This window comes from Tiliqua scincoides, chromosome 2 (assembly GCF_035046505.1).
Source record: "Tiliqua scincoides isolate rTilSci1 chromosome 2, rTilSci1.hap2, whole genome shotgun sequence".
Taxonomy (NCBI): domain Eukaryota; kingdom Metazoa; phylum Chordata; class Lepidosauria; order Squamata; family Scincidae; genus Tiliqua; species Tiliqua scincoides.
The window spans coordinates 256,238,275-256,247,538 of NC_089822.1; positions in this window are offsets into that span (position 1 = coordinate 256,238,275).

The following is a 9,264-nucleotide window of genomic DNA, read 5'->3' on the forward strand; positions in this document are numbered from 1 at the left end:
GGTCAATTCGACAACATTTAGAAAGGCACAGGAAATAGCTGAGGTGTTGATAGGGGACTAAAATCACCTGTGCCAGAGCACCAGGTATGGGGAAGTAGACTGTTCGTGAACCTGGAGGTTCCTTTCCCAACATTAACAGCTGTGTACAGTGCCAGAAATGATTTACTGGATGGGAACCAGAGTCCATCTAGCTCAGGGGTCGGCAACCTTAAACACTCAAAGAGCCATTTAGACCCATTTTCCGGGGGGGGGGGGGAACCTCGGGAGCCACAAAACCCTTTTGACATCTAAAATGAAAATAACACTGCATATATAGTTTTTGTTTGTTTTTTACCTTTCTGCTCTTATAGGTCCCATTTTTATAATGTAGCCCCCTCTTGTAGCTTTTAGTAAGTTTTGTCATACATTCTTGTCCTGTGTTTTCAGACACCTGGTCCTCTATGGTGCTTTGCCTGATTCCAAGGCCATTCTCTGCCTGGAGAATTATGCCCACATTAAGCAAATTAGCTCCCCTTCTTTTCCCCAACAAATGGTTCTGCCCTGCAGTCCTGCTGGACCCCACCTCCAGGGTAGCTCGCCTGTTCAACCTGTAGAGGTCCTCTCTCCTGCCAGCAGCCTCCCACCACTACAGCAGACCCTGGGTCATCAGCAGGTCTTGGGCACAGCAGCCACACTTCAAACTCCAGTGTCTCCAGCAGTCCATTAGTCACAAAGTCAGTCAGAGTATCCAGGGCAGAGTCCAAAGTCAATAAGCCAAGTCACAGTCCAAGGTCACATTCCAAAGTAAGTCAGTCAAAGTATCCAAGTCAAAGTCAATAAGCCCAGTCACTCTCCACTCCTTCTACAACCCATACCCCCCTCCTACATCAGGAGCTTCTTATATCCCTGAGGGCCCTATTGCCTTCAAGTGACTGCAGCTGTGCAGCACACTCTGCTGGATGCCCAGGCCTTATCCTTAAAGGGGCCACTGTTGACACCACATCTACCTCCTCGCCAGATCTTCCAGGATTCCAATACATATGGCAGCTATGACATCTGCTTATCTTACATGGATACTAAAGAACTCCCCCCACCTTCCAGAGGCACCCTGCTGGAAGGAAAAAAGGACACAGACTCCAGAGGTGGGGAAGAGAAGAAGCCTGAGCTGGGGAAGAAGGTGGGGGGGGCAGCCACAGGCCAGCTTCTGCCCTCCCTGCCTGCCTGCCCTCCCTCACTCAGGCTGCAACCCTCTCCACACTATCCTGGGAGTAAGCCCCATTGACTACAATGGGACTTCCGAGCAGACAAGTTGGTTGGAACTCTCAGGTTGCAGTCCTCTCCACACTTTCCTGGGAGGAAGCCTCAGTGACTACTTTTCAGTAGACCTGCATAGGAGGGGGCTGAGGCTGCAGCCCTCCACACCTTCCTGGGAGGAAGCCCCACTGACTACAGCGGGGCTTACTTGTGAGTAGACCTGCACAGGAGGGGGCTGAGGCTACAGCCCTCCACACCTTCCTGGGAGTAGCCCAGGGACTACAGCGGGGCTTACTCGTGAACAGACCTGCCCAGCACGGGCTCCCACTCACCCATCCTTGTGCTTGGCCTTGAGCAGGCTCCAAGGCTGCTATCCCAGGCACCCTTTCCTGGGAGTAAGCCTCATCTGCCGTAATGGGGCTTACAAATGAGTAGACATGTATGGGAGCAGGCTCCAAGGCTGCCATCTCAGGCACCCTTTCCTGGGAGTAAGCCTCATCCACTGTAATGGCGCTTACAACTGAGTAGACACGCATAGGAGCAGGCTCCAAGGCTGCAATCCCAGGCACCCTTTCCTGGGAGTAAGCTTCATCTGCTGTAATGGGGCTTACAACTGAGAAGACACACACAGGAGCAGGCTCCAAGGCTGCCAGCCCAGGCACCCTTTCCTGGGAGTAAGCTTCATCTGATGTAATGGGGCTTACAACTGAGTAGACACGCAAGGGAGCAGGCTCCAAGGCTGCATACCCAGGCACCCTTTCCTGGGAGTAAGCTTCATCTGCTGTAATGGGGCTTACTACTGAGTAGACACACAGGATGTCTCCTCCGCTGTGGAGGAAAAGCCTCCCCTTGCACTGAGTGGTGACCTGCTCAGGGAAAGGCAGACTGCAAGGGCTGAGGAGGAGGGCGTCCTGTTGGGGAAGGGAAAAACAGGGAGCTTAAGCCTGCAGAGCAGGCAAAATTGGGGCAGGTGGGGAAACCAAAGCGGGACAGGTGGGGGTGTAGGAAGAGGAGGGCAGTGAGCTCAGGGGGCAGAGGGAAGCAGCCTGCCCTCCCAACACAGGTGCCTCCTACCAACCCCTGGTCTAGCTCTTCCCTTCCACCTCTTTCTAAACCCCACCAGGGGAGAGTCAGTCTGTGCTCTGGCTGAAGAAAAAAAAGTCTTTCAGCTCCAAACGATGGACACCTATTGGACACTCAGCTCTCCTGGAGGTGTGCACTTCATGAGACGCATGGCGTCCGTGCCCACTTTACTGCTGCAACTTTTGGTGGAGGCAAGAAGCCAGCATGACGCCCAAACTCTCCTTTTCATGCAGGCAAAAGATAAGTGTTCTCCTGAGCAAATACAAAGGGCAGTTCCCTCAATGACAAACAGTGCCTCAAAGGGAGCCTGTCCTGCTTACATTTAACCCAAAGGAGAGTTTTATTCTGGGGAAGATTTCTCAATAGCAGCAGCTGCTCCTCATAGGTAGACCACCCCTGAACAAGGAGATTCCATTCCTGACTCAAGTTTTCTTTTCCCCAGTTCTGTTCTAGCCTTCTCTCAGGGAGCTCAGGGGGACTACATGGTTCTCCCCATTATCTTCACAATAACCTTGAGAGGTGACTGAGCAATCAAGACTGAAGCAATGACATCAGAACATAAGGAGAGCCCTGCTGAATTCAGGCAGTGAATCATCTAGTCCAGCATGACTGAAATCAATGCAGTTATTAAAGAAACATGTGCCTTTTGTAACGGACAATACAACTGGTGCTTTTTGTCTCATCACTATGCATTATTTTTCCATGAAAGAAGCTTTAATGGAGTAGACCAAACTCCTGGAAATTTCACGTAACTGGGGAAGTTTATTGCATATATAAGAATGTCGGGCTCCATTTAACTAAAGGGCACACAACATGGTTGTGCTATGGTAGCTATGGTAAGCCTAGACAACTTAACGAAAAGATGAGGCATCACCTTGTCAACAAAGGTCCATATAGACTAGCTATGGTTTTGCCAGTAGTAATGTATGGCTGTGAGAACTGGACCATAAGGAGGGCTGAGCTTCGAAGCATACTTTTCAACTATGATGTTGGACAAGACTTTTGAGAGTCCCATGGACTGCAAGGAGATCAAATCAGTCAATCCTCCAGGAAATCAACCTGACTGTTCATTGGAAGGACAGATACTGAAGCTTCAAAACTTTGCCAAATACTTTGGGCAGGGGAGGATGGGATGGGGGAAGAACCAAGGTGGAAGGGGGGCAGGATTGGTGGAGCCCTGCTTCGCCAAATCTTGAACTCCATGTTGGACCGGAAAGCTTGACCTAGATTCTCTCAATTCTGCACCATGAATATAGCTCCATTGTGGGGTTTTGGCTTTCCCCAGGGGAGGGGATGAAAGTCCCCTTCCCCTGAGAAGACCTCTGGCTACTTCTCAGTACCCGCTGGATACAGCCGTAGCTGCTTTGTTGCCACTGCTGCAGTGGGTACCAGGAAGCTTGGGATTGGACTGTTAGTGCTCATTCTCTCCATTTTCCCTTGTTCAACCATCTCCCTGAAGGGTTCACCCACAGCAAGCTCAGTAGGAACCACATCCAAAATGGTAAAGGACACATATATGAATACAAAAAGATAAATATTTGAATTTCCACTAGATCTTACATGGGGCTTGGCTTAGCTAAGACTATGCAATTATTAGTAACAATTTTCTGGAATAAGAATCCAATCACTTGAGAATAATATCCTGGAGAATCTCCATAAATGTCCCACTGTTTCCCAACCTCACTATGGCCCTCTATTCTGTGTATAGTCCTTTATATCCATCCAATACTCACCCCCCACACAGAAGGCCTGTGCAAATAAGGCAAGGAGAAGCAACTTGTACATCTGGATTTCAGCTGTGCGATTACCCAGGAGGACAAGGCAGAAGACTGGTCTGTCTCTAGGTCACAGGTATATCCAGGCAGGAGTGCAATTCCTATTTATTGTCTGCGGGGAACAGATATTGGGCAAGGAATCAGGGGAGGGTATCAGGTTGTCCTAGGAAGAGACCAAATGTTCTATAAAATTAATTCCCATGTTGCAGGTCAAGCTTTCTTCTGGGAACAATGTGACGCCAATGACAATAGCTGTCTGCCTGTAAAATGCCTTTGCCAAGCAAAATGATTCTGACCTACTTTCCAGAGGACACTCTGAATGTCCATGAGAGCCACACAAGGAAAGTTGTGATTGACAGCTCTGAGCAGTCAGTGGGGAACCTACTGCTGAATGAAATCTTCTAGTGGGCGCTTTCTTGATCTCCTTTTCCAGTCACTGTGATTCTTGGGAACTATGGCAGTGGGAAACCATATAGGTGTGAATAGCTGTTTTCTCTCCCCTGTGTGAATTATCTCTTGGAGTAAATGTTTCCAGAAACTTTTGGGGTGTTCTTTAAATTTATAAATTCCTTCTCATTCCATTGTTCTCAAATTATCTTCTCAAAAATGCCTGTTTTGTGAGCACTAGAATCGTGATCACACCCCCCATGAGCTGAAGCATGAGTGAGGGAATGGTTAACACAGGGAAGAGGTGGGCCAGCCTCTGTGAGGGCGAACGAGAAGGAAGGAGGGTGAGTGAGCAATGGGGGAGTGTGGGTGCCACTGCGAGTAGCCACTGCCCCTGGAAGGGAGGGAGGGAGGACAAACCAGCCAGCCAGCCAGCAGAGTCGCATGAAGGCCACCACAGTGCCAGCACCTGCCTGCCCACAATAAACAGCCACGTGGGTGGGGGGTTGAATAGTGCGGAGGGGCAGCTTCCTGGAGCTTGGAAGCAGCAAAGGCAGGAGGTGCGGGCAAGTGGGGCTGTCATCCTTCATTCACGTTCCTGGGAGTAAGCCCCTTTGACTATTATGAGGCTTACTTCTGATTCTACATGCAGAGGATTGGGCAGCCAGCCAGCCAACCAACCAGCAGTGGTCCTGATCCAGGGATTGGGAGGGAGTCAGCCATAGACTGCGGTGGTAAGGGTGGATGGGTGAGGGAGGCTGCAATCCTAGCCTCACTTTCCTGGGAGTAAGCCCCTTTGATTATTATGGGGCTTATGTCTGAGTAGACACATGCGTAGGGTTGGCCTGCCAAGCTGGGCTCCCTGGCCAGGTGAGCCTCTTCTGCTGCAGCTGCTGCATCCCCCCACTGGGGCTCCCTGCTCTTCTCAGTTTGACCAGTGGGCAGTACAGCCCCTTTGGCTCTGGTTGAAGACCCAGTAAAGAATGGGAGGGGAGGGGAGGCAAGGAGCAGCAAGTCTGCCCATCAGAAATTCCCAAGCACGCGTCCTTCCAGAGCACCCCAAAGATAAGCCCCGGAAACCACATACCACATTGGCTTAGCACAGGAAGACTTTCCTCAGGCACAGGGTTTCTCCCTGAGACATCTTCAGGGGGTCCACAAGAGCACAAGCAGGCTGCAATCTTACCCACACTTTCCTGGGAGTAAGCCCCATTGACTATTATGGACATGCATAGACATGCGTAGGATTGAGCACTCAGCCTGCCAGCCAGTGCTGCCCCTGATCCAGTGATGGGGCGGAGCCAGCCAGCCAGCCAGAGACTGCGGAGGTAAGGGGGAGGGGCTGCTGTGCAGAGGATGCTGTTTTGTGCAAGGGGGAAATTGTGGTGGTATGCTCTCCACTGTTGGAAAGGTGAATCTGTCTCTGAGCATGTGCAGAGTGCACTTTTGTCTAGTGACTGCAAAACACTTTGGGGCATATGTGTGGCACAGTGTTCTCATGCTCAGGCTGCCTGCCTGTGCTCAATTGGTGATTGCGGAGCTGAGATCTGGGGAGGAGGGTAGTCTCAGGAGGAGTGGAACAAAAGCTCTGTTGGATATGTATTTGGGGGAGCTGTTAGATGGAGGATGCTGTTTTGTGCATGGGGAAATGTGTTGGGGAATTTTCTGATCTGTTGGGGAATTTTGATGCAATAATAAATATTATAATTTTATTATTTATTAATTATTATTAAATTATGTTATGGGGTGACAAAATTTTATGGGCCCTGGGTGCCAAATGGTCTTCATATGCCACTGTTTGTGAGTGTGATTCACGTCTGTTTTTCTTGGGTTTGCTAGATTCTTCCCAGAACCCTGACTGGTCCATGGAGTGATAAAGGGATTGTTAGGAGAGGAGTGCAGGAGCCACACTTAGGGTAGCAGTTAATTGGTGTTAGAAAACTTTACTCAGCAAGAGGTATAATTGTTCTGAATAAAGCAGTGAGCTCTGCAGTCTTCCAATCTAAAATATCATCCAACTAACACTTAGCATCCATCCCAGCAATTCCCCATAAGCAGACTCAAACTCTCACATACAAATCGAGTGGCCAACCTGATTCGATGATGGTCCAATTAAAAGGCCACACGCTGGCATTTCATTGCATCCTTGTTGATTCTTTGTGACTTGGACCTTGCTTGCTCTCCTTATAGTCACTTTTGATGTCAATTGAGGAAAATTGTTCCTCCCTCTCTACTTTTGGTAGTAAATCCTCTGACTGTCCTCATGCTCATCCCCTTATCCAGCTGGCTCCCACCCAGTGCCTAATCTTGCAAAGACTTGTCCAGAGACAGGGTTCTTGTGTGTCAGCACCCCCATATTCAAAGACATCTCAGCACCAGCACTTTACAAAGCAACTTCTTTGTTGCTTTGCAACAAAGCAGTTTCTTCTTTTATATTGTTTTGAGGTCAGGTCATTGTGTTCCAGGCTGTCATCCTTTCAAGGACACACGGCTCTCATGCACTTTCACTGAAGCAGCCTTTGGAAAGCAAATCCAGCATAATCGGTTTTCACTCTTTCCGTCTCCAGACTTATGTCTAAATCAGTCAATGCTTTAATGCTAGGGTTCCCAACCCGTGGTCTGCGGACCACTGGTGGTCTGCAGTTCCCTCCCAGGTGGTCCGCGACCTCTCTGGTGAAAAAAAAAAAAATGCCCTTCCAGGCAGAAAAAAAGCCTCTGCAGCACCAAGAGCCAATCAGAGCAGCTCAGAGCCAATCAGAGCATAGCCTTTCTCCATCTCCTGCCTCCCCCTCCCTTCCCTCCTTGTCTGTGAGTGCGCAGACAAGCGGAAAAGTGAAGCGCAGGCACCTTGTAAGGTGAAAAAGAGAGCGACTAAGATGATTACTGGGCTGGGGCACCTTCCTTATGAGGAAAGGCTATGGCATTTGGGCCTCTTCAGCCTAGAAAAGAGGCACCTGAGGAGGGACATGATTGAGACATACAAAATTATTCAAGGGATGGACAGAGTGGATAGGGAGATGCTCTTTACACTCTCACACCAGAACCAGGGGACATCCACTAAAATTGCGTGTTGGGAGAGTTAGGACAAACAAAAGAAAATATTTCTTTACTCAGCGTGTGGTTGGTCTGTGGAACTCCTTGCCGCAGGATGTGATGATGGCGTCTGGCCTGGATGCCTTTAAAAGGGGATTGGACAAGTTTCTGGAGGAAAAATCCATTACAGAGTACAAGCCATGATGTGTATACACAACCTCCTGATTTTAGAAAAGGGTTATGTCAGAATGCCAGATGCAAGAGTGGGCACCAGGATGCAGGTCTCTTGTAATCAGGTGTGTCCCCTGGGGCATTTGGTGGGCCTCTGTGAGATTCAGGAAGCTGGACTAGATGGGCCTATGGCCTGATCCAGTGGGGCTGTTCTTATGTTCTTATGTGCAGCCTCCTGGCTCAGCTGCATGCAGAGGAGAGGAGCCCTGCCACCGCTGCCTCCAGCCTGCTGCCTCCATTCCTTGACCCTGTGCCTTGAGGTGAGCCCTCGCAGCCTCGTTTTTCTGGAGTCAAATCAGGACTGCAGCCAGCCTGGGAAGTCTCTTGGGCAGGCGGGCAGGGGGGCTGCCACCAGAGGAGGAGGTGGGGGGCCTGAGGAGGGGAGGAATGGGAGTAATAAGGAGGAGGAGGAGAAGGAACAGGCTCTCAAAGGCATCGCTGGCTGGCTGGCTGGCTGGCTGGCTCGGGGGTTTCCCTGGGAGTGGGTTTCTCTGGATGTGATTTCCCTGGGAGTCCGGACTGCAGCAGGCCAGGGAACACAGAGGAAGGGAGTTGGAGGCACTGCTCAACCCCCAGCCCTGGTACCCCTTCCCCATTTGGCAGGATTCAGCCCCCTGGATGTGTTCTTCTAAAACCCAGGGGTGGAGCAGGGATCCCAAGGGATCCAGGCAACCAGGTTTTGGCACCCCTTTGGGAGAGGGAAACAGGTAACACCTCTGCTGTCTTACTGCAAGCTGCCCACCTGGGGAGAAGCAATCCCAGAAGTAGCAGAACAGGCCCCACCGTAGCCAAGTACAGCAGGTGCAACCCCTGACTCTTCCTCCTCAGAGAGCAGCAGCAGCTTTGTCCATGGGGAGCCCTCCCCACCCCACACTTGGCCAGTTCCCTATCTCCTCAGATTGCAATCCTATGCATGCTTACCTTGGACTAAGCCCCATTGACTATAATGGGACTTTCTTCTGAGTAGACAGGCCTAGAATGGGGCTGTTAGTCACACTGTGACTGTGATGAAATTCTGCAGAATTTCTCCAATCCTCTTTTAAAGGCATTTAGTCTAGACACCATCATCACATCCTGGGGCAAGGAGTTCCACAGACTAACGGCAGATTAGCAGCTGTTGTTTTGTGGCTGCAGCCTACCTATAGGCTTGCTCACACTCTCTTAGCTCCAAACAAAGTAGTACACAGCTAGAGCATGACAGCAATTAGAACAGGAAGTGAAGAGAGGCTTTGTTCCCCCTAAAGACCTTGCAATGCACACCAAAAGGACTTTTCTTCCTGAGACATGCAGCAGCCATTCTGAGATGTCTCTCTGAGCTGGTGCTTCCTTCACAGGTCTCTTCTCCTTCAGGACCCACCTGTCTAAATTGTGTTGAACACTTTCCTAAGGACTTTCCTAAGCCAGGGCTGTGTAACAAAAGGAACTGTGGAGGGATGTGTGTGCTTTTTGTTGGCTCATTGAACTACCTTGCATGACTTGTCTATAATCCTCTTGCTTACCCTCTCCCTTTTTGAGGTGTTTT